The 20,064-nt window shown below is 43.3% G+C and overlaps 1 long non-coding RNA gene across 1 annotated transcript; it reads right to left on the reverse strand.

Annotated features, from left to right (window-relative positions):
* Nucleotides 1-593: 593 nt before the first annotated feature.
* On the reverse strand, nucleotides 594-19,812 carry LOC142013233 (uncharacterized). Its single transcript, XR_012645588.1, has 5 exons — nucleotides 19,742-19,812; nucleotides 11,278-11,446; nucleotides 9,656-9,719; nucleotides 1,074-1,224; nucleotides 594-753 (listed from the first exon to the last, which is right to left on the reverse strand). It is a non-coding gene; the product is annotated as an uncharacterized LOC142013233 (long non-coding RNA).
* Between the last annotated feature and the right edge of the window lie 252 nt (nucleotides 19,813-20,064).

The following is a 20,064-nucleotide window of genomic DNA, read 5'->3' on the forward strand; positions in this document are numbered from 1 at the left end:
ATTGGCAGCTTGTAGTCCTGCCCAAGTAAGAGGCAACATGATAGCCATCACACTGCAGTGCCATCACACAGAAGACTGAGCCAGGTCACTACAGCTTGAATTAACAGGTCAAGCTCTCATGCAGTAAGAGCTGTAATGGACTTACAGTCTCTGTGGATTGGTCACACAGAGGCAGATGTAACCACACAATGGCCAGTGGTTTGCTGCAGCACAAAAATGCTTACTCTACAAGCAGTACAAGTAGTAGTAGTAGTAGTCGGCATCCTTCAGTCTGCATAGACTATGGATCGCGCCCTTTATACTTTCAACTGAGGGCTTCATTTACAGCGTCGACTGTGACTATGAAGACCCACACGAGAGTGACGGTCCTTGCTGCCTCTCTTGCAGATGTGGTGGGTGTCTGGCAAGTCCTTAGTGCGCTTTCTGTGCGCTCGCTTCTCCTCTGCTAGCTGTCTGATCCTCATCTCACCCTTCTGAAGGCCCTTGTGTAACCCCTGCCTCCATCTGCTGCAGTTGTCTGCTAGTTCCTCCCAGTTGTCCAGCTCGATGTCTACCTCTCTCAGGTCTCTCTTGCAGACATCTTTGTAGCGCAACTGGGGGCGTCCGGGAGGTCTTTTGCCAGAGGCTAGCTCACCATACAGGATGTCTTTTGGAATCCTTCCATCATTCATCCTGTGGACATGGCCAAGCCAGCGGAGCCGACGCTGCCTGAGGAGGGTGTGCATGGTTGGGATTCCAGCTTGCTCGAGGACTCTACAAGCAGTACAAGAATTGGATTGTAATAGAGAGGAAGCCGTGCTAGTCTCTACACTATCAAAACAAAAAGCAGTCAAGTAGCACTTTAAAGACTAGCAAAATAGTTTATTAGGTGAGCTTTCGTGGGACAGACCCACTTCTTCAGACCATAGCCATACAGTACTGTATGGCTATGGTCTGAAGAAGTGGGTCTGTCCCACGAAAGCTCACCTAATAAACTATTTTGCTAGTCTTTGAAGTGCTACTTGACTGCCTTTTTTTTTTTTTTTTTTTTTTTTTAAAAGAATTGGATTGTTACACCAACTCATAATTCTTACCTGGCTTACCCCTTGCTGGAAGGGAGAGATGAAATGTACGAAGTGAAGGACAAGCATGACTTATCTTCAACTTGATGCCAGCCCAACTTCTGCCCTCCACACCATTGGCCGTTCTTCCCCACTCCGTGCAGGGTCTTGCAACATATATAGCCTATGTAGGGAAATAAATGGGTTCTTTACACCCCTAGCAGGAATGCAGATGGTCTAACAATACTACTTAACGAGGCACCTAGGCCTACATTTTCTAGGCTGCCCACCCTTTGGATGGTCCAAAAAGCTGAGGTACCCAAAGTTACTAGACACATTCATAAAGATAGGGCTACGTGACTTGCCCGAAGACAGACATTTTAAAAGAAGCAAAAAAGAGGACTTGGAGCATTATAGACCAGTCAACAGACTTTGTTTAATACACTGATACCTGGAAAGATGCTGGAACAATCAGATTGTAAGCACCTAACAATATTGTTACAAGGAATAGCCAACATTGTTTGGTCAGACCCTATGACAAACCAAAGTCATTTCCTTCTTTGGCAGTGTTACTGACTTAGTGGATAGAGGAAAGCAGAACATGTGATTTATCCTGATATTAATATGACTTTTGACATGGTCCCACATGACATTCTCCCAAGCAAACTAGGCAAATGTCATTTAGATGAAATTACTACAAAGTGAGCACACAACAGTTTGAAAGACAGTACTTAAAAGAAGAGTCATCAATATTTCACCGTCAAACTGGGAGGGCATATGTAGGATCCCACACAAGTTAGTCCTGGGGTCCCACACTTATCAATATCTTCCACTAATGACTTGGATGATGGAATAGAAAGTTTGTTTGTAAAATTTGGAGATGACACCAAACTGGGAGATGTTGCTAGGGCTTTGGAGGAAAGAATCAGAATTCAAAATAACTGTGACAAACTGAAGAATTGGTCTGATTACAACAAAATGAACTTTAATAAAGACAATGCAAAGAAAGGAAAATCAAATACACAGCTTCAAAAATAGGGAATAACTTGGAAGATGGTAGCATGGCAGAAAAGGATCTAGGGCAGGGGCCAGCAACCAAAAGAGAAAGAGCTATTTCTTCCAGTTTGGTGAAAAACTCAATAATTCAAGAGCTGCAATGCATGTGAATATGAGACGGTCTTAATAAATAAAGTCGAACCATACTTTTTGTAACCTCTATTTTAAGAACAGCACACACACAACAATTTGTAATGTGATGCATGTTTACTGCAGGATGTTCACAAACTTATTACATTTTCTATTTCCTCACATTTTATGTGTGTGTTTGTACCACCATCTTCCTGACTTTCACTCCCAAACCTTCTCTCTCTCTGGAAGATACTGGGGGAATTATCCAACATTTTGAGATCGCATATTGTTTGCTGTTTAGATATGAGTTATTCATTTTGGGGCTTTTAGACATTTAACAATTATTGAAAATAATCAGGAGGGGCTTTTTTTTGCCTTTTCTTCTTTTTTAACTTTGCGATTATTTCGTCAGGAAGCACAAAAGTCCTTAAAGAACCACATGCAGCTCCAGAGCCGCAGGTTGGAGACCCCAGATCTAGGGGCTATAGTTGATCTCAAATATAAGTCAACAATGTAATACAGTTGCAAGAAAGCAAATATTCTGGGATATATTAACAGGGAGTATTCAATTTGAAACATCAGATGTAATTGTCTTGGCCTCACTATTGAGGCCTCATCTGGAGTACTGTGTTCATCACTTTAGAAAAAAATGTGAACAAACTAAAGAAATGCCAAAAGAAAGCAGCAAACATGCTAAAAGGTTTAGAAAATCTGACCTGTGAGGAAAGGTTAAAAAAATTGGGCATGCTTACTCTTCAGAAAAGAAGACTGAAGGCAATATTTGTTAAGGGTTGTTAGAAAGAAAAAAGTGAGCAACTGTTCTTCATGTCCACTGCAGGTAGGGTCAGAAGTAATGGGCTTAATCTGCAGTAAGAGAGATTTAGGGTATGTCTGTCCTTATGCGGGGGTTTGACGCACTGTGATTTATCTTCCAAAAATTGATTTTGCTGCCTCAGTGAAGACACGGCAAAACTGATCTCTCTGGGCTCAGCCATCAAACTAAGTGAGTAAGGGACAGTGGCGGAAGCCTGAAAAGCCCCAATCTACACCAGGGAACAAAGCTGATCCTGATGCATCAATTCTAAGCACACTACTAGCATGGCCAGAATTGCATATCTAGGATCAACTTTGATCCATAGTGTAAACCAGGCCTTTGTTTAGACATTAAGAAAAGCTGATTATAAGATGGAATAAGATTTCAAGAGTTTGTGTAGAATCTATCACTGTAGTTTTTTTTAAGAACTGTTTGGACAAACAACTGTAAGAGAGATTCCAGGTTTCTTGGTTCTGCTTCAGCTTACGGGGCTGACTCTGAGGTCTCTTCTAGCCCTACAGTTTTATTGTTCTACAAGGAGGCAGAGAGTCTGAAACAGAACTCAGGAGTCCTGACTCCCAGGCCCCTCAATCTAGACACTCACTGGCATCCTTACAATATACTTTATAACCAGCAACTACATCAGGTATCACCTTAACCACTTAACCACTGGTTACTTAGTTGTAAAATGGGAAACATCTGCCTCTTGCAGGGTGAGGGGACCTACTCAAGTTCATCAAGTGCTTTGAGACCGCGGGGCTAACTGACTTGCCAGGCCCTGTCAAGCAGCTAGTGGCTCCACGCTCCCAGAAAGGACAGAGCGTTGGGTGGAAAGGACATGATTGGGGCAGCCAGCCCTCTGCACTATTCCGCACCCCACCCCACCCCACCCCACCCAGCCAGTCCTCAGAGCTGCCCAGAGTGTGCCACATAGAGGTTCAGCAGCAATTTAAAGAGCTTGGGGCTCCAGCCATCACTGCTCCTGTAGTAGCAGTGGAGGCAGCCAGGAGCCCTGGCCCTTTTGACTCACTGGGTCCCAGTGCAGTTGCCAACCCCCTTTCCCTACCCCTGCTTCCCAGCTGCCAGGCCTTCTTTGAGATGTTTAGGTAAAAGGGACTTGATAAATATAAGCTATTACTCTTCGGGCTTGTCTACACTAGCTCCCTACTTTGAAGGGAGGATGGTAAGTAGGATGCTGGGAATTTATTAATGAAGTGGTGCGGTGCATATGCAGCACTTCATTAAGCAAATTCCCCCCTGCGGCAACTTCAAAGTGTTAAACTTTGAAGTGCTGGCTCTTGTCTAGCCACAGTGTATCTGGCAGTACTTCAAAGACCCTTTACTCCACAAAATTTTGAGGAGTAAAGGGACTTCAAAGTACCCCAGGCACTTCAAAAGACCAGCAGGTGAGCTGCGGCTAGACAGGAGCCAGCACTTCAAAGCTGCTGCGGGGGGGGGGGGGGGAGAATTTGCTTACTGAAGTGCTGCATATGCACCGCAGCACTTCATTAATAAACTCCCAACACCCTAATTACCATCCTCCCTTCAAAATAGGGAGCTAGTGTAGACAAGCCCTTCATGTTATAATGGTAAAAATAGGAGTCTGGTGGCTGAAGCTAGCAGAGATGTTCCTTTAATTTGCATGTCAAAAAGCATTCAGCCTGAAACCCCAGGGAGCACAACACTACCTCTACCACTAACATCGCTCTAGAAATGAATGTGTTCATTGGCATGTATGCTTGTTTATTTAGGTGTGTGACAGGCTTCCATTGCTATTTGGACCAAAATTGATGCATGTCCATTCCAGGGACAGTTTGCGTGCTGTTTTGAAGACATCTCCTAGACATACAGGGCACCAAAGGGAATTACATTCATCCAACTGTTTTCCCCAGAGGGTGGTGAGAGAAAAAGAAATATTCGCATGATGTGACCTCACAGACTTGGGATAAAGATTTAGTGCATTCAGATTGTGAGAGGAGTTAGGGTTCAATGCAAGTAAGTGGGGTTAGAGCATTGTAGTTTCATGTTGGCTCCCCTCCACTTTTTTTTTTTTTTTTAAACACACTGAAGGTTATTCCTCTTCCTCTAGGACAAACTGGACAAGAATGATCTTCCATGGCAGTTTGCAACCTATTCTGCACAGCACTGGAATGCTACAGGAAAAAAAAACCAGATCTCCTCATAACAATGAGGAGTATTGGAAAGGGTGACAGACGGTGCACTCTGTAGATCAGGAATTCTCTTACCCACCACCTTCAAAGGAGTCCCCCAGCCACTACATACAATCTACAGGCCATCTCCCCGCTTCCCCAGATCATTCATTGTTAGCTCACATCAGCTAGGCTTCTACCCTGCTTGCAAAACCAGTAACTTGGCCCCAGCATCTTTCAGTGGCACATCAGGGTCAAGAGACCACAACCTATTGTGATGAAGAGTACAAGCAGAGTCAGAGCTTTACTTCTTCGCTCCAAAAATAGATGAGGCAGGGGTCCAAAAGCAAGTACCCCTGTTATGTGACAGGCATCATTAGCTACACTATATTTTTAAAAGGCATAAAATGCAAATTTTTAAAATGAACCACTGACACTAGCCATGCACAGAAGCATAAATAGATATTGAAGGAGTTTCTTTAAAAAAAGACCTCCAACTCTTCTAGGTTTTCCTTCAGACATGTCAGAAAGAGTCTTAGCCTGAGGACTGAACCTGAGATTTTCAGGACTGAGGGCCCCTAGACCAGGCCTTTCAAGAGGTGGGGGAAAGGGGGCAGTTGCACTGGGGCCTGGAGCTCTGGCTGCTGCCACCTCAGCAGTGGCGTTGTATGGAACTCTGGGCCCCTTTGAAGTGCCGGCAGCACTGCTCCGCCACTGCGTGTGGCTGTGGGGTCCAAGCACCACAGTCCCGGTGGCCCTACGGGCAACTGACCTTTGCCCCTACCCTTCGGGAGATGCAGAGATTGGCCCCCCTCCCACTTTGCCCTGGCTACCATGGTAGCTATTGGCTCCACTGCTGTAGATTCACTTGCCACTGTTCCCCCATACTAAAGACTCTGCTCCCACCCAGCCAGTGACTCAGCTATATCCCAACATCCTTCTGCAGGCTCATCTTCCCTCTTCTCCAAATTCTCCTGCTGCTGGCCTGGCCTGCTTGCACCAGGAGATGCATTCTTCTTCACATCACAGTTAGTTTCCGCATTCAGCATTTGCTAAATTTCAACACCAGTTATTCCATATTCAGATAAATACTGGCATTGTGTATTGATCACATCCATAGCCCAGTAAATTTTATTTACCCAAGAGCCAGGCAACATGAGATAATTGAGAGAAACAGAACTCATCTTCACTTCTCATGGAGCTGTGATTATATTCAGGAGTGCAATTTCTGGCTGAGTATTTAGGGAAGTGGTCTGAACCACAGACATTTATAGGCAACGGAAGCAGGACAAAAAAGAAAACAGATTGTAGCAAGCAATTCATGAAATGGGCAGGATGGTGTTTAATTTTAAAGCCAGTATTGGAAAATCACTACATTTCTCACTCATCCTTTCACTCTCCTCACTTTGGCACCATGTAACATCAGCCTTGCTTCTCTTTCTTAAAAAAGACACAATATGAAGATGAATCCAACGGTATGTGGATATACAGTATATAAGTCCCATGGAAGCTGCCTGGAGACTGTTTGAATTTCTGATGTACAACTATAGTCACAACATCAAATGACTGCCCGTTTATCTCCCCAGCCACATCACCATAACCCTCATATAGGGTTGTGAATGGGAGACAGTGACAAAGAAATGCATAACAAAGCTGATCACATGATTTCAGCTTAATAGGACCGATGCAGAAGCACGACAGTATACGTAGGATCAAATCCCTGTATGTTATCTCTAAGTCAACAAGGACAAGAACTGGAGATGTGGGAAAAATAGCAAAATTTGTGGGCCTTTTAAATTTAGTGTCTGTGTGACACTGCATGTTTTCGTTAAAAGCTGCTACTCAGAAAAGTAGCGGGGGGGCAAACCTTAGAACTGTTGAAAGGTAGGTATACCACACATGCCAGGAAGCAACCAAAGTGCGTGTTGACTGCTTCTGAAAATGAAATTATAGAAGTTATGGACAATGCTGCCAGTACTGTTTCCCCAAAAAGTTATGCTATTTCTTTGTGTATCTGCTGCTGAGTGGTACCAAGACAAACACCTCACTATTTGAGAGAAATTCAAAGCAGTCCTCTCAGAAGACAGTACAGAGTACAAGGCATTAGCCTACATTCAGGATCTCTCAGAAAAAGATTCTTCTACAAAATAGTTTGGCTTACCCTCTCCACTTATATTACAAGAAATCACAAATGCAGTGTTTAAGGAACCAGTGCAACATGTACTATGTGAGCAACGTACCAATTAAGTTTTTTTCTGTACAGCTTTGTTTCTTCACTTCTCTATAGAATCAGTGCAAGACTATCAGGCTCTCTGTTAACAGGGGGTTGGAAAGTGTAGCAATTGGGACACGCAGGCCTCTAATAAGCCTTTAAAGCCACTTGTGTTGGGTCCTATGCAGGATTCTGGCAGAGGACTTTAACAGGTAATAAAAATGCAGCAAGAACGGACATAGAACTTAGTAATGGTGGGGTATGGAACGTAGAACCCTGTAGCACTTACTGTTCAGAAATCAAACAGTATATATTTGTACTGACAGCTACGAATAATTCATCAGCAGTTAAGAGCTGGAGGCAGGGGTACATACCCCATGGTTTCCATTCAGATTATTTACTAAAACTAACAGAAACCACCAGACTCCTGCAGAAATGAAAGGATGTGAAGTAAAAAACAAGCTACATCTTAGGATTTCATTCTATATTCAGAGGGCCCAATTCTGCTCCCATTTGAGTTAATGCAAAGTCTACCATTAGCTTGATGCAGAGTAAGATCACTCCCATATCTAGTATCTGATGAAGTTTAGAAGTGGTGTTTGCTATCAGATGAGTCCAAAACTACTTCTACATGAGGAGCTGTGGACATGAATCCCCACTCACTTACACATACTCAAACTAATCCATAAGAGCTAGCACTTAGTATACACAACAGCATAGCCATGGTGATAGTGCCGGTGGTGGCATGGATTAGCCACGCTGGGTACAAACCTACTTATTATATAATGCTACCATACATAATCAGCAAGGTTAAGCTGAGCCATTGCTGCCTGTGAGACTTCTGCTATATTACAGTTTCTAGCTTACTGTTTAGCTCTCACGGAATTAGGGTGAGTTTGTGAGCTGCGCATCAGAGCCTAGCTTCTAGTGTAGACGTAGCCTAAAAAAAAATAAAGCATTGATTCACCTCATCCTTAAATCAACAGCACTCCTGTTATTTCTATCCATAATTTCTTTCCTGCTTTTAGGATGTTTTGGTGGATTCTGTTTTGCTTAGCTCTCCAAAAAGAGCAATACAAAAACAAACAACTTAGAATGGTACAAACAAGAACAGATGAGATTGATGGTTCTTCTGTTATAATGCACTCTTCCCAACCCTCAGTTACAGTGTACACCTCACTGAGACAATACAAATTGTGCATGCTGAGAATACAACTGATTGCAGTGCAGGAAATACCCGAGTTGAGGGTTTTTTTAAGATCTATCTGGGCCTTTTATAAAAGGAGTGTATTATTCTTATTTATGAACAGTGACAGTTTTCTTGGTTTTAAAAAGTCATGTTCCAAATGCAAAGCAGAGAAAAAAATTCATATCACTGAACACACATATCATGCATAAGACATTATGAGGCCCCAGTTTGACTTACGTATATAGCAGGCTATTGATGAAAATAAAATGATGTGCATGCATCCCTGTGTATTCTAGGTAAGATGGGTTCACATGGACAGAGGATTCCAACTGCTTTTGCTGTACTTTCTCTTCAAAAAGAGAGAAAATAAACTATCCTCTCATTAGTGTTTACTTCTCCAGTGTCCTTCCATTTTAGAGTATTTAAGTCGTCCTCAATAATGGTGCTCAATAAACAAGCCTGTATGGTGCTTATACTATTCTGTTTCTCAAACTGGTTATGCACAGTGGAAACACTTTTGAGAGAGCAAAAGCAGAGATTTTACTTAGAAAAAAAGACTTATGGCTGTGCTGCATACAAAATAAAAGACTTCAAAATAAAAGGGCCAAAGTATATTGAGAAGCAGCTCTGTGTCACATAAAATTGTAAAAGAAACATAAGGTTGCCACCTTTCTCTAGGCAGAAGTTAGAAGTACTTATCAAGAAAGATACCAGAGAGATAGCCAAGTTAGTCTGTATCTTCAAAAACAAGAAGTCCTGTGGCACCTTATAGACTACCAGATATTTTGGAGCATAAGCTTTTGCGGGCAAAGACCCGCTTCATCAGATGCATGAGTAGGCGGGTTTCAGAGTAGCTCCCCCCGCATGCATCTGACGAAACAGGTGACGAAGCAGGTCTTTGCCCACGAAAGCTTATGCTCCAAAATATCTGTTAGTCTATAAGGCGCCACAGGATTTCCTGTTGTTTATCAAGATGTTACCTGAAAGATGATTCACCAGTGCCATGTGCATCCTATTGAAATGAAGGCTTATATCTCTTGAAACATTTCCACTCCTTGTTGCTTTCCAATCTGGCCTTAAAAAGTATTAAGTTAAGCCATAAGTATTGGAAACAACCCATACCTTAATGCCAGACTGTGCAGATGACAATGGAGTAGGAACAACTCTTAGAGAACATGCTGAAATTCTAGAAGGAACAAGAATGAGTAAAAGTTGTTTTCATAGCGAAACCTTTAGTAAGACATACATCTCTATTCACACTCTTATAATGGAATTAATATATGGCATCATCCTGTAACAGTTCTATGTCCATGCAAGCAAAGAAATATGCATACAATGACAGTAGAAACTCTGCACAGACAACTGGTCAGGTTTAAAAAAAGCATCCAATGGAGGGGGGCAAGAAGGGAAGAAAGAATCGTATAAGTTCTCTTAGTCCTTGTCATTTATTATGTTCTGTTTCCATTAGAGAAGTGTTGTGGCAGGGAGGTTCAAACCAGATCCACATTAGGTTCAGGTTTGACATTAAAACAGCAGTAGGACTCAAAAGCAGACATGATTCAGCCAAAATCTTGCAAACTATCAGCATGAGATTTGATTCTGATTTAAGATTTTTACACTCTTCTCTGGTGGCTCCCAGCAGCACAGCTTCCAGGACTAAAAGAAAACCACATCTAGGAGTGTCTCTCTTCCAAGTTCAGACCCTTGACAGCCCATTTGCTCTCCCATCATATTTAAAATACCCATCACTTCCTTCCAGACTTTACACCAGCCTTTGTAATTTATCTTTCCTTACTGAGCACCAAGCCACTCCGTCTGTGCACTCTTTACTCCAGGTTTCACAATCACACTGTATCCTTGTTTGGCAGTCTCGTGACCAGTCACCTGCATACTTTCTTTCATATAGCCCAAAATCACTGCTGAAAATTTACATACCTAATCTTCTCTGCTCTAGTTTGCCGTAGGACATACAATGCAAGTATCTCCTTGTTTATACTATTTCTGAACTGTTATCTGCTGCTGGTTGGACTGACAATATATCAAGCCAGTATGCACATTTCTGTGAAATACTAGCCTCTAAAAAGTATTTTCATTGCAAAATATCAAATAGGCCACCCATGAAGGGTCTGTGAACAAAGCAATGTCTCCCTGCTTCCCTGCTGCTGAATTTAGTTTATTATTTTGACTTGTTGTTTAGCCTTAATTGCCCGAGGAAACAATCGCACTAAGTTTCTAGACTCAAATAATAACTGACAGCCTCAACTGAACACCAGACCTCCTGTTTCATCTTGAAAGGGCTCCAAGCAGATTCGACAGAAAACGTGCAAAAACAAAAAAACAAAAACAAAAAAAAGGCTACTTACACATAAATTGTCTAGGAAAGGTCACCCTACTAGGAAAAGGCAAAATAATTGGAATCATATGCTCTTCTGTTGATAGTTAACCTAACTGAATTTTAAATCAGTCTGGGCACAGCATGTTCCAGAAGGACATCATTAAAGAGGACAGGATAAAAAGTCACCTTCTTGCCCTCCAGCTGAGGTATGCACGATCAGTGATGGAAGTACAACTGCATACCCCATGGAGCACCTTTAACTGTTTCAATACAGCTATGCAGTTTTAGTATTTAGCAGTTGTAGGGATTTTTTTGAGTCTTGGAAGATTAATTATCAACAGACTCACAGCTTTACATGTATGCCCAGTATCTTACAGGCATATTTGTAATCAGTTTAATGCATTCTTACCTTCTTTAAATCAGTCATGGTCATGCCTCTGTGTCCACTCCACAGCTCTCCCTCTTGAGGCAGGCAATTTAGTTGTGGTAATTTAGTTCTTCCTCTCCCTTTCTAGCACAACAGGTTGGCCTTCCATCCAAGCCAGAAAGTCATTCCTTTCTTGGTCAAGTAAAAAGCTCTAAAAACACAAAACAGTCAATCCATCCTCTATAGACTCAGCTGACCATCATCCCTATTCAAGCAAGATTACCCAGAAGTCCTTCAACTATCTGCAGGCCACAGCCTTCACCTCTTTAATGCAGCCAACCTGTTCTGCCTCCTCCTCCAGGATCACAAACTCTATCCCCTCAACAACAGGTCAAGCCATCCTACACTTCCCCAAGCCACCACTCGCCTCCAAGCTTTCTCCAGTTTTGTGCAAGAGTTTTGCATAGCTGCTAGGTCTTACTAAGCCCCAGCATCTCCCTTCTGCTCTGAGAACCCTTAAATCTGGGCAGTGAACTGCCTGATGGATGTTTGCAACAGCCACTTCCTCCCATGCTATCCTCAGGCTTCTTCAGCTCAGTAACGTTAAGGCTCCATCTTCAGCTCCCTATAGGAAACTACCAGCACTCCTGCCTTACATTTATCACTGATATGCTAAGGACCAAAGTGCAGCTCCTGAAACCCAAGGCCTGCCTTTTATCCTGTTTCTCTGTTCCCAGCGTGCCTTCCTCTCAACCTATTCACACAGTCACACGATCCCCTCTGGAAATTACAGGGCCCAGAACATTGTCCTAAAAGGGCTGAGGGAACTAAAACCCCAAATAGATGTGCTGGACATAGCTGAAATCATGTCAGGCCCCACACAAAATGAGATTTTAAAAATAAGATTGTTTTTGTTGATCTTCTAATTTTTAATTCCGCCCCCACACGACACATACTCATTCCACTGTGCATATGAACATTTCTAATCCCTGCAGATTCATAGAGAATAATGTCATTTTGGCCTTTGCTACAGGAGTTCTTATTGGAAGACCCAAATGATATTGGAGCCCTCTATAAACTAGGCTCTGTATAAACATATAGGTCCAGATCCTCAAAAACAGGTGGGCTGCTAACTTCCATTGAAACCATTCAACACTTCACATTGAAATCACTGGAAGTTAGGATCCTCAACAGCTTTGAAGATCTGGGCCATAGTCCTGCTCTGAAGAGTTTACAATCTAACACAAAGTAGGGTAGTGAGTTTATGATGTGGGGCTCATGCATCTGATCTGGGCTACTCCTTACCATTTTTACCACCTTCTGAGCTGGACAATTTTACATACTAGTGACGACCAGGTGAAAGGTGCTATAGCACACCAGCAGTGCCTTATAATGGCCAGTCCCCCATTAACCAATTTTACAGCTTTGAAAATGAAGTTCTAGGGGCTTGTTTACACTTGCCCCGAACTTCAAAGGGGGCCTGGTAATTAGGGTGTTGGGAGGTTACTAATGAAGTGCTGCAGTGAATATGCAACACTTCATTAGGTTAATTCTCCCCCTTGGCAACTTCAAAGTGTCAAACTTTGCAGTGCTGGCATGTGTATAGGACATGCCCGCGCTACTTCGAAGTGCCTTTACTGCCCAAATTTTTGGGAGTAAAGGCACTTCGAAATAGTGTGGACACTTTGAAGTGCCCGCAGCTACATGCATGCCAGCACTTCAAAGTTTGACACTTTAAAGTTGCCACATGGAAGAATTAGCCTAATGAATTGCTGCATATTCACCACAGCACTTCATTAGTAATCTCCCATTACCCTGATTACCTCGCCCCCTTCAAAGTTGGGGGAAAGCGTAAACCCAGTCTAGGTTTATTACTAAAGCAGAATTGGGTTCCATGCCCTGATCTGCTGGGCGACATTGGGCAAGTTACCTCATGCCTCTGTTTCTTTCTCTGTCTAGTTATATTGTAAAGTCTTTGAGCAGGGACCAGCTTCCATTATGCGTAAATGAAATACCTAACAAAACATGGCAACAATTTTGATATGGGCCTGTCACAGGGTGAACTCACTGCCACAACTCTTCTGGCTCGGCCATCAGGGAGTTAGTTCACTCTCCTCAGCAGGGCATCTTCCTCTGCCTGCTGGGTCCACCACCACTCCCTCCACATGATCAGCTCTGGACCTGATTGCCATGTACACTTCCATGCACTGTCCTCCAGAAGTATCTGGTCTACTAGACCTTTGTCCCCTTCTGGGAGTCTCAGCAGTCCTTGTTCAGGGTGCCCACTGATATAGTCAGTTGCAGCCTCTATCTAACCCCCCTACCTCAGGGGCAAGCTGCAGCTTGTATTGGCCAGAGTTAAATAGTAACAGAGAGGAAGCCGTGCTAGTCTATACACTATCAAAACAAAAAGCAGTCAAGTAGCACTTTAAAGACTAGCAAAATAGCTTATTAGGTGAGCTTTCGTGGGACAGACCCACTTCTTCAGACCATAGCCAGACCAGAACAGACTCAATATTTAAGTCACAGAGAACCAAAAACAGTAAGCAAGGAGGACAAATCAGAAAAAGATAATCAAGGTGAGCAAATCAGAGAGTGGAGGGGTGGGGGGGGAGGTCAAGAATTAGATTGAGCCAAGTATGCAGACGAGCCCCTATAGTGACTCAGAAAGTTCCCATCACAATGGGAACTTTCTGAGTCACTATAGGGGCTCGTCTGCATACTTGGCTCAATCTAATTCTTGACCTCCCCCCCCACCCCTCCACTCTCTGATTTGCTCACCTTGATTATCTTTTTCTGATTTGTCCTCCTTGCTTACTGTTTTTGGTTCTCTGTGCCTTAAATATTGAGTCTGTTCTGGTCTGGCTATGGTCTGAAGAAGTGGGTCTGTCCCACGAAAGCTCACCTAATAAGCTATTTTGCTAGTCTTTAAAGTGCTACTTGACTGCTTTTTGTTTTGGCCAGAGTTAGTGAGGCTAGGTGCGGTGAAAGTGGGGAGGGGAGAGACTATGGCCCACCGCTTCTTTGAGTCCCAGCCCAGGGACCCTCTGGCAGCAACATATCCTGCCCTCCCTCTCTTTCCCTTACCCACCTCTCACTCCCTGGGCTACTTCCCCTGTGATCCTTTGCACCTTCTGGTCCTCTGTATCATGGCCAGCAGTCTGGCAGGTGACAGGCTGGAACCTCTCACTAGCTCCACTTTGCATGCCCAGCACTGCTCTCCTGTGATACTGGCTCTCCCTGAGAGCTGAACCTGCACCTTCAACGGTCAGGTGCTAAATGACCCACCTCTGCTGGAGCAGCTCCTTATATGGAGGGCTGCTCCAGCAAGCTGTTCTGTGATTGGCTCCCCTGAGCAACCCTTCACTTATTGGCTTGGGTGCTGCACAGGCTCACTCTGTCTTAACCCCTTCCTTGCAGTGGTAGGGCACCTGCCCCACTACAGAACGCCTGAGCATTTTAGTAACAAATAAATAACAGTTATCCTTACATAATCAGTGCTTCTATAGCTGTGTCTACACGTGCACGCTACTTCGAAGTAGCGGCACTAACTTCAAAATAGCGCCCGTCGCGGCTACAAGCGTCGGGCGCTATTTCGAAGTTAACTTCGACGTTAGGCGGAGAGACGTCGAAGTCGCTAACCTCATGAGGGGATGGGAATAGCGCCCTACTTCGATGTTCAACGTCGAAGTAGGGATCGTGTAGATGATCCGCGTCCCGCAACGTCGAAATTGCCGGGTCCTCCATGGCGGCCATCAGCTGGGGGGTTGAGAGATGCTCTCTCTCCAGCCCCTGTGGGGCTCTATGGTCACCGTGGGCAGCAGCCCTTAGCCCAGGGCTTCTGGCTGCTGCTGCGGCAGCTGGGGATCCATGCTGCAGGCACAGGGTCTGCAACCAGTTGTCGGCTCTGTGTATCTTGTGTTGTTTAGTGCAACTGTGTCTGGGAGGGGCCCTTTAAGGGAGTGGCTTGCTGTTGAGTCCGCCCTGTGACCCTGTCTGCAGCTGTGCCTGGCACCCTTATTTCGATGTGTGCTACTTTGGCGTGTAGACGTTCCCTCGCAGTGCCTATTTCGATGTGGTGCCGCGCAACGTCGAAGTTGAACATCGACGTTGCCAGCCCTGGAGGACGTGTAGACGTTATTCATCGAAATAGCCTATTTCGATGTTGGCTTCACGCGTAGACGTAGCCTATATGTCCCACAATACAGTTTATTTTTGTCACTCCCCTCCAGCATAGAGTAATTTGGTAAAAGAAAGAATTGCTAGGTTCCAAATGACTCCGTGGAGAAGGGCTGTCTATTCTAACCATGTTCTGGGAATTACATACATTTCTTATCTTTGAACTACAGGAAATGACAATAAATCACATTATTCAGATATCTTTCTCACTTCATATTTGCTAAGCATAAAACCATTTTTGCACTATGACAGTGCTGCCTACAAAACTCATCAACAGAATACTCTTTTCTGCAAAACACATAAGCTATAAAATAATATACCATAAAATAGCAATGTACAAGGCAATGTAGTTTTTAAGAAAAAATCAGATAAAATGTGTTTATGTATGGTCTACTTTCAGTACCATGGACCACTAACCAGACAATAGATGGCAAGGCTATGTCTGACTTTCTTTTATAGATATTTTACTTACAAATAAATAGATTCCATATTCATCCAGACAAGCCATATTTTGATTCCTCTATATTTGTCAAAGTACCCACAATCATTATAACTGGAGTGGAATGTCCTATGAAGATCGCAATGCAACATTCTCCTCAAAAAATAAGGAATTTAAAAAACAGTTTGTCTGCTGTTTTGAAATGAAAAGCTTCATGTTTTAAAATATTTCACATAGAAAGCATATTTTCAGGATGCCTCTTCTGTGTTTTTGTTTTCCTTACCGTACTACAGACAACCCCATGTTGTTATTTCCCTTGAACAAAATACTTTTTTGTGTGCTATACATAGTAATTTCCTCTGAAATATCCTCTCTATTACGGGTAAAAGAAAGGAAATCAACTAGTCTTTTTCCTCCTAGCAATTCTGTGCTAACATAAAAACCTGTTTTCTAAAAACCAGGCCCAGGCAGCAGCAGAGATTATATTGGTATAGGAGACAGATGATTTATTAAAACAAAAACAAGCAAACAAAAGCCACCTGAATTATCAGTCTGAACTATGTTTTCAGGTTCTAGGATCAAATCAACTGACAAGCATACAGGAACCACCTCCATATCCATCCCCAGTGAGAATCAGGGCAAATTTGATGAATGTAGAGCTTTACAGCTGATGGAAGTTCACACAATAGCTACGTCTACACGTGAATGCTACATCGAAATAGCTTATTTCGATGTAGAAGCTATTTCGATGAACAACATCTACACGTCCTCCAGGGCTGGTGCCGTCGATGTTCAACGTCGACGTTGGGCAGCACTACATCGAAGTAGGCACTGCAGGGGAGCGTCTACACACCAAAGCGGCCCACATCGAAATAAGGGTGCCAGGAACAGCTGCAGACAGGGTCACAGGGCAGACTCAACAGCAAGCCGCTCCCTTAAAGGGCCCCTCCCAGACACAGTTGCCCCAAACACAAGATCCACAGAGCCGACAACTGGTTGCAGACCCTGTGCATGCAGCATGAATCCCCAGCTGCCGCAGCAGCAGCCAGAAGCCCTGGGCTAAGGGCTGCTGCCCACGGTGACCACAGAGCCCCGCAGGGGCTGGAGAGAGCGTCTCTCAACCCCTCAGCTAATGGCCGCCATGGCGGACCCCGCTATTTCGATGTTGCGGGACGCGGATCGGCTACACGTGCCCTACTTCAAAGTTCAACATCGAAGTAGGGTGCTATTCCCATCTCCTCATGAGGATAGCGACTTTGACGTCTCACCGCCTTATGTTGATTTCAACTTCAAAATAGCGCTCGCCACATGTAGACGTGGCGGGCGCTATTTCGAAGTTGGTGTGGCTACTTCGAAGTAGCCGGCACGTGTAGACGCGGCTAATATGACACAAACACTTTTTCCTATTTAAATGTTGCACTTATTAAGCATTAATTTATCAAAGCAAACCAGCAGCACAGCTAGTCCTGTATCCTGTCTCTGTCCCTGATACAGGAAAGTATGCATAAGCATGACAACACTTAGATACATGCTTAAGTCCTATTTAGGTCATTGGGAACTATGCACATACTTAAAACCAGGCATGTTGTTAAGTGCTTTCCTGAGTGGTGGCTTCTGATAATAGCCAACACCAGATGTTTCCATAGCAGGTACAGTATACCCGATAGCAGACAATTAAGGAATAACCACCCAATAAGGAAAGCTGGTTCCGCTGACCTCCATCACTCAGGCCTTCCCTCATCTAGAATTAAAAGTGTGTTTTTAAAAATATCTCAGCTAAACATCCTAACACAGTTGAAAAGCCTAGTATAGACAAGTCATATTGTCTTTAAACTGGTTGTGTTACAGCCTAGTTTAGGGTTTTGTTATATGCTGCTGTGTCTATACTATACTCTTCAAAGGTTAGTTGGAATGTATTCAGTAGCTCATTCTAACAATACATCTTTAAACACCAGCCTAGAAAGGGCCTTGGAGGATGGTGTATGTCCTTTGGGATGAAGAGTGATAGCCCTTATACATAGTTTAGAAAGGGAAAACTAACACTGGATGTTCTCATTATTCAGCTAATCCTAAAATACAAAAATTCAAAAATGAAAATATTAGTTGGAAAATAAATATTCCTATGAAGTGTTTTCAAACCTACAACTGAAATATTTTCCTCATTTCTGACATCTCAAGAGTAAAGATAATTAGAAATTCACTATAAACAAATGTGTAAGGCTATGTTTACCCTGTGCCCTTAACTTAAAATAAAATATGCAATTTGCACTATGGAAATTGCATATCCTATTTCAAGTTAATTTCAAAATAGGCTATTTTGTCATTTGACTTTGTCTACACAGCGTCAAATGTCACAATACTGGATTACATTGTTTGAGCACTGGCCTTTTAAGCCCAAAGTTGTGAGCTTAATCCTTGAGGAGGCCATTTACATGTGGAGGGCAAATAGATTTTAAACAATAAATCTGTCAGGAATGGTGTTTTGTCCTACTGAGAGGATAGGGGACTGGACTTGATGACCTCTCAAGGTCCCTTCCATATATTAACTATTTTGAGGCATCCCTTACTCCTCCTGAAATGAGGTGTACAGGGATGCCAAAATAGCGCACCCAGTATTTCAAAAAATATTTTGAAATACTGGACATGCTTTCAAAAAATATTTTGAAATACTGGGCATGCTTCGTAGACACAGAGTAACTATTTCAGGATGTACTTGATTACATTCTGCACATGAGGCTTAACTGGACTGCACGTAAGAAAGGAAAGGAGCAGGGAAGGCAAAAAACAAAGGCAGGCTAGGAGGGCTAGAGGGGAGATTTACAGAACAAAAGGAAGTTAAGTTACAGCATTCACTGGAGATGTGTCATCAGGAGGGGAGCTCAGCTGAGTTATACTGGTGCTACTGCTCACTAATGGACTAGTACTTAGGACCTCAGGACCTTAAATCATGAGTTTCTACTGCTTGAGCTGAAGGTCATCTTGCGCTCAGCCAAGGCTGTAGAAGAGACATGTTCTTTCTCTGTGTAAGTGGTCTAGATGCCATTACATCAGACAGTGACCCACACCTAGGTGTGCGGTTTACGCTGCTAAATCAGAAAGCAAAAAGAGACTCAACCTTGAAACGCTTATGGCACTGGCTTCTCAAAAAAATCAATGGGTGAAAAAAAAAGTGAGGGAAAGCATTCTGCTGCTGAGTGAACAGAAGGGCCTCTACTCAGACTTCTTTTCATTTTTAAGCCCTATAAAATGTTATACTGCTTTAGCCATTCGAGCAGTTAGTGACACAACTCTCAGAATGTGAATGCAGTTTTAAAGATAGAAAGGTGCTTTATAGCACCATAGCTTATTACCACATTGTTGCCTCCACACTAGGGTTTGTAGCCATACAACTATTTCAGTGAATAAACAAATCACACCCCTAACTGACCTACCTATAGAAAATCTGCATATAGGCAAGGCCTTAGCGGGGAGAACACATTGAAGAGTATGGGGATAAACAGCACATAAATGAAATAATGAAATTTGCAGCTGCTACTAAACGGGCAAGTATTGTGATGAACAGACTAACAGATATGTAAGTAAAGAAAGCAATGGGAGCTGCTGGATGCTCAGCACTTTTGAAAACTATGTCATTAAGGACCAAAGTTCATCCAGACTGAAAACAGCCTGGAATTCTGATGGGGCGTAGGGGGACTTTCTACAAAGCATATATGGGTGATAATCAGGGACTTAGTACACTACTGCTGATGCCAACACTTGCAGACAGCACTGCCTTGAGCCAAAAACAGACATTTCACCAAAAGCATAAGGGCATGCAACCTTCTAACAATGCCCTTCTGAGGGTTCTGCCAAAAGAAGGCAGCTTTCATTTCCACTGCAGGATCCTACCAGAGAAATTTGCCCAGAGGTTGCACTGAATCAGCAACACATCCTCCTCAGCTGCCCTGGCCAAATCTTCTCCTTTGATAGCACCACCAATTTTGGACAGCTGTGTTGGCACCTGCAGATTCCCTGAGGAAAGAGAAATTGGAGGCACCCTTCACAATAGTATAACAATTGCATATAGGACTCTGAATGAACTTGCCAACTCCAACTCCAGGGCTCTACCATCTGAATAAATCTGGCCCAAACTGCTTCTAGACATCATCAGCTTTATATATCAGCATACAATGTTTCTGTAAATTTGCTTAGCAAGGTGACAAAGAGGCCAA

Source organism: Carettochelys insculpta, chromosome 5, assembly GCF_033958435.1.
Source record: "Carettochelys insculpta isolate YL-2023 chromosome 5, ASM3395843v1, whole genome shotgun sequence".
In the NCBI taxonomy this organism is placed as follows: domain Eukaryota; kingdom Metazoa; phylum Chordata; order Testudines; family Carettochelyidae; genus Carettochelys; species Carettochelys insculpta.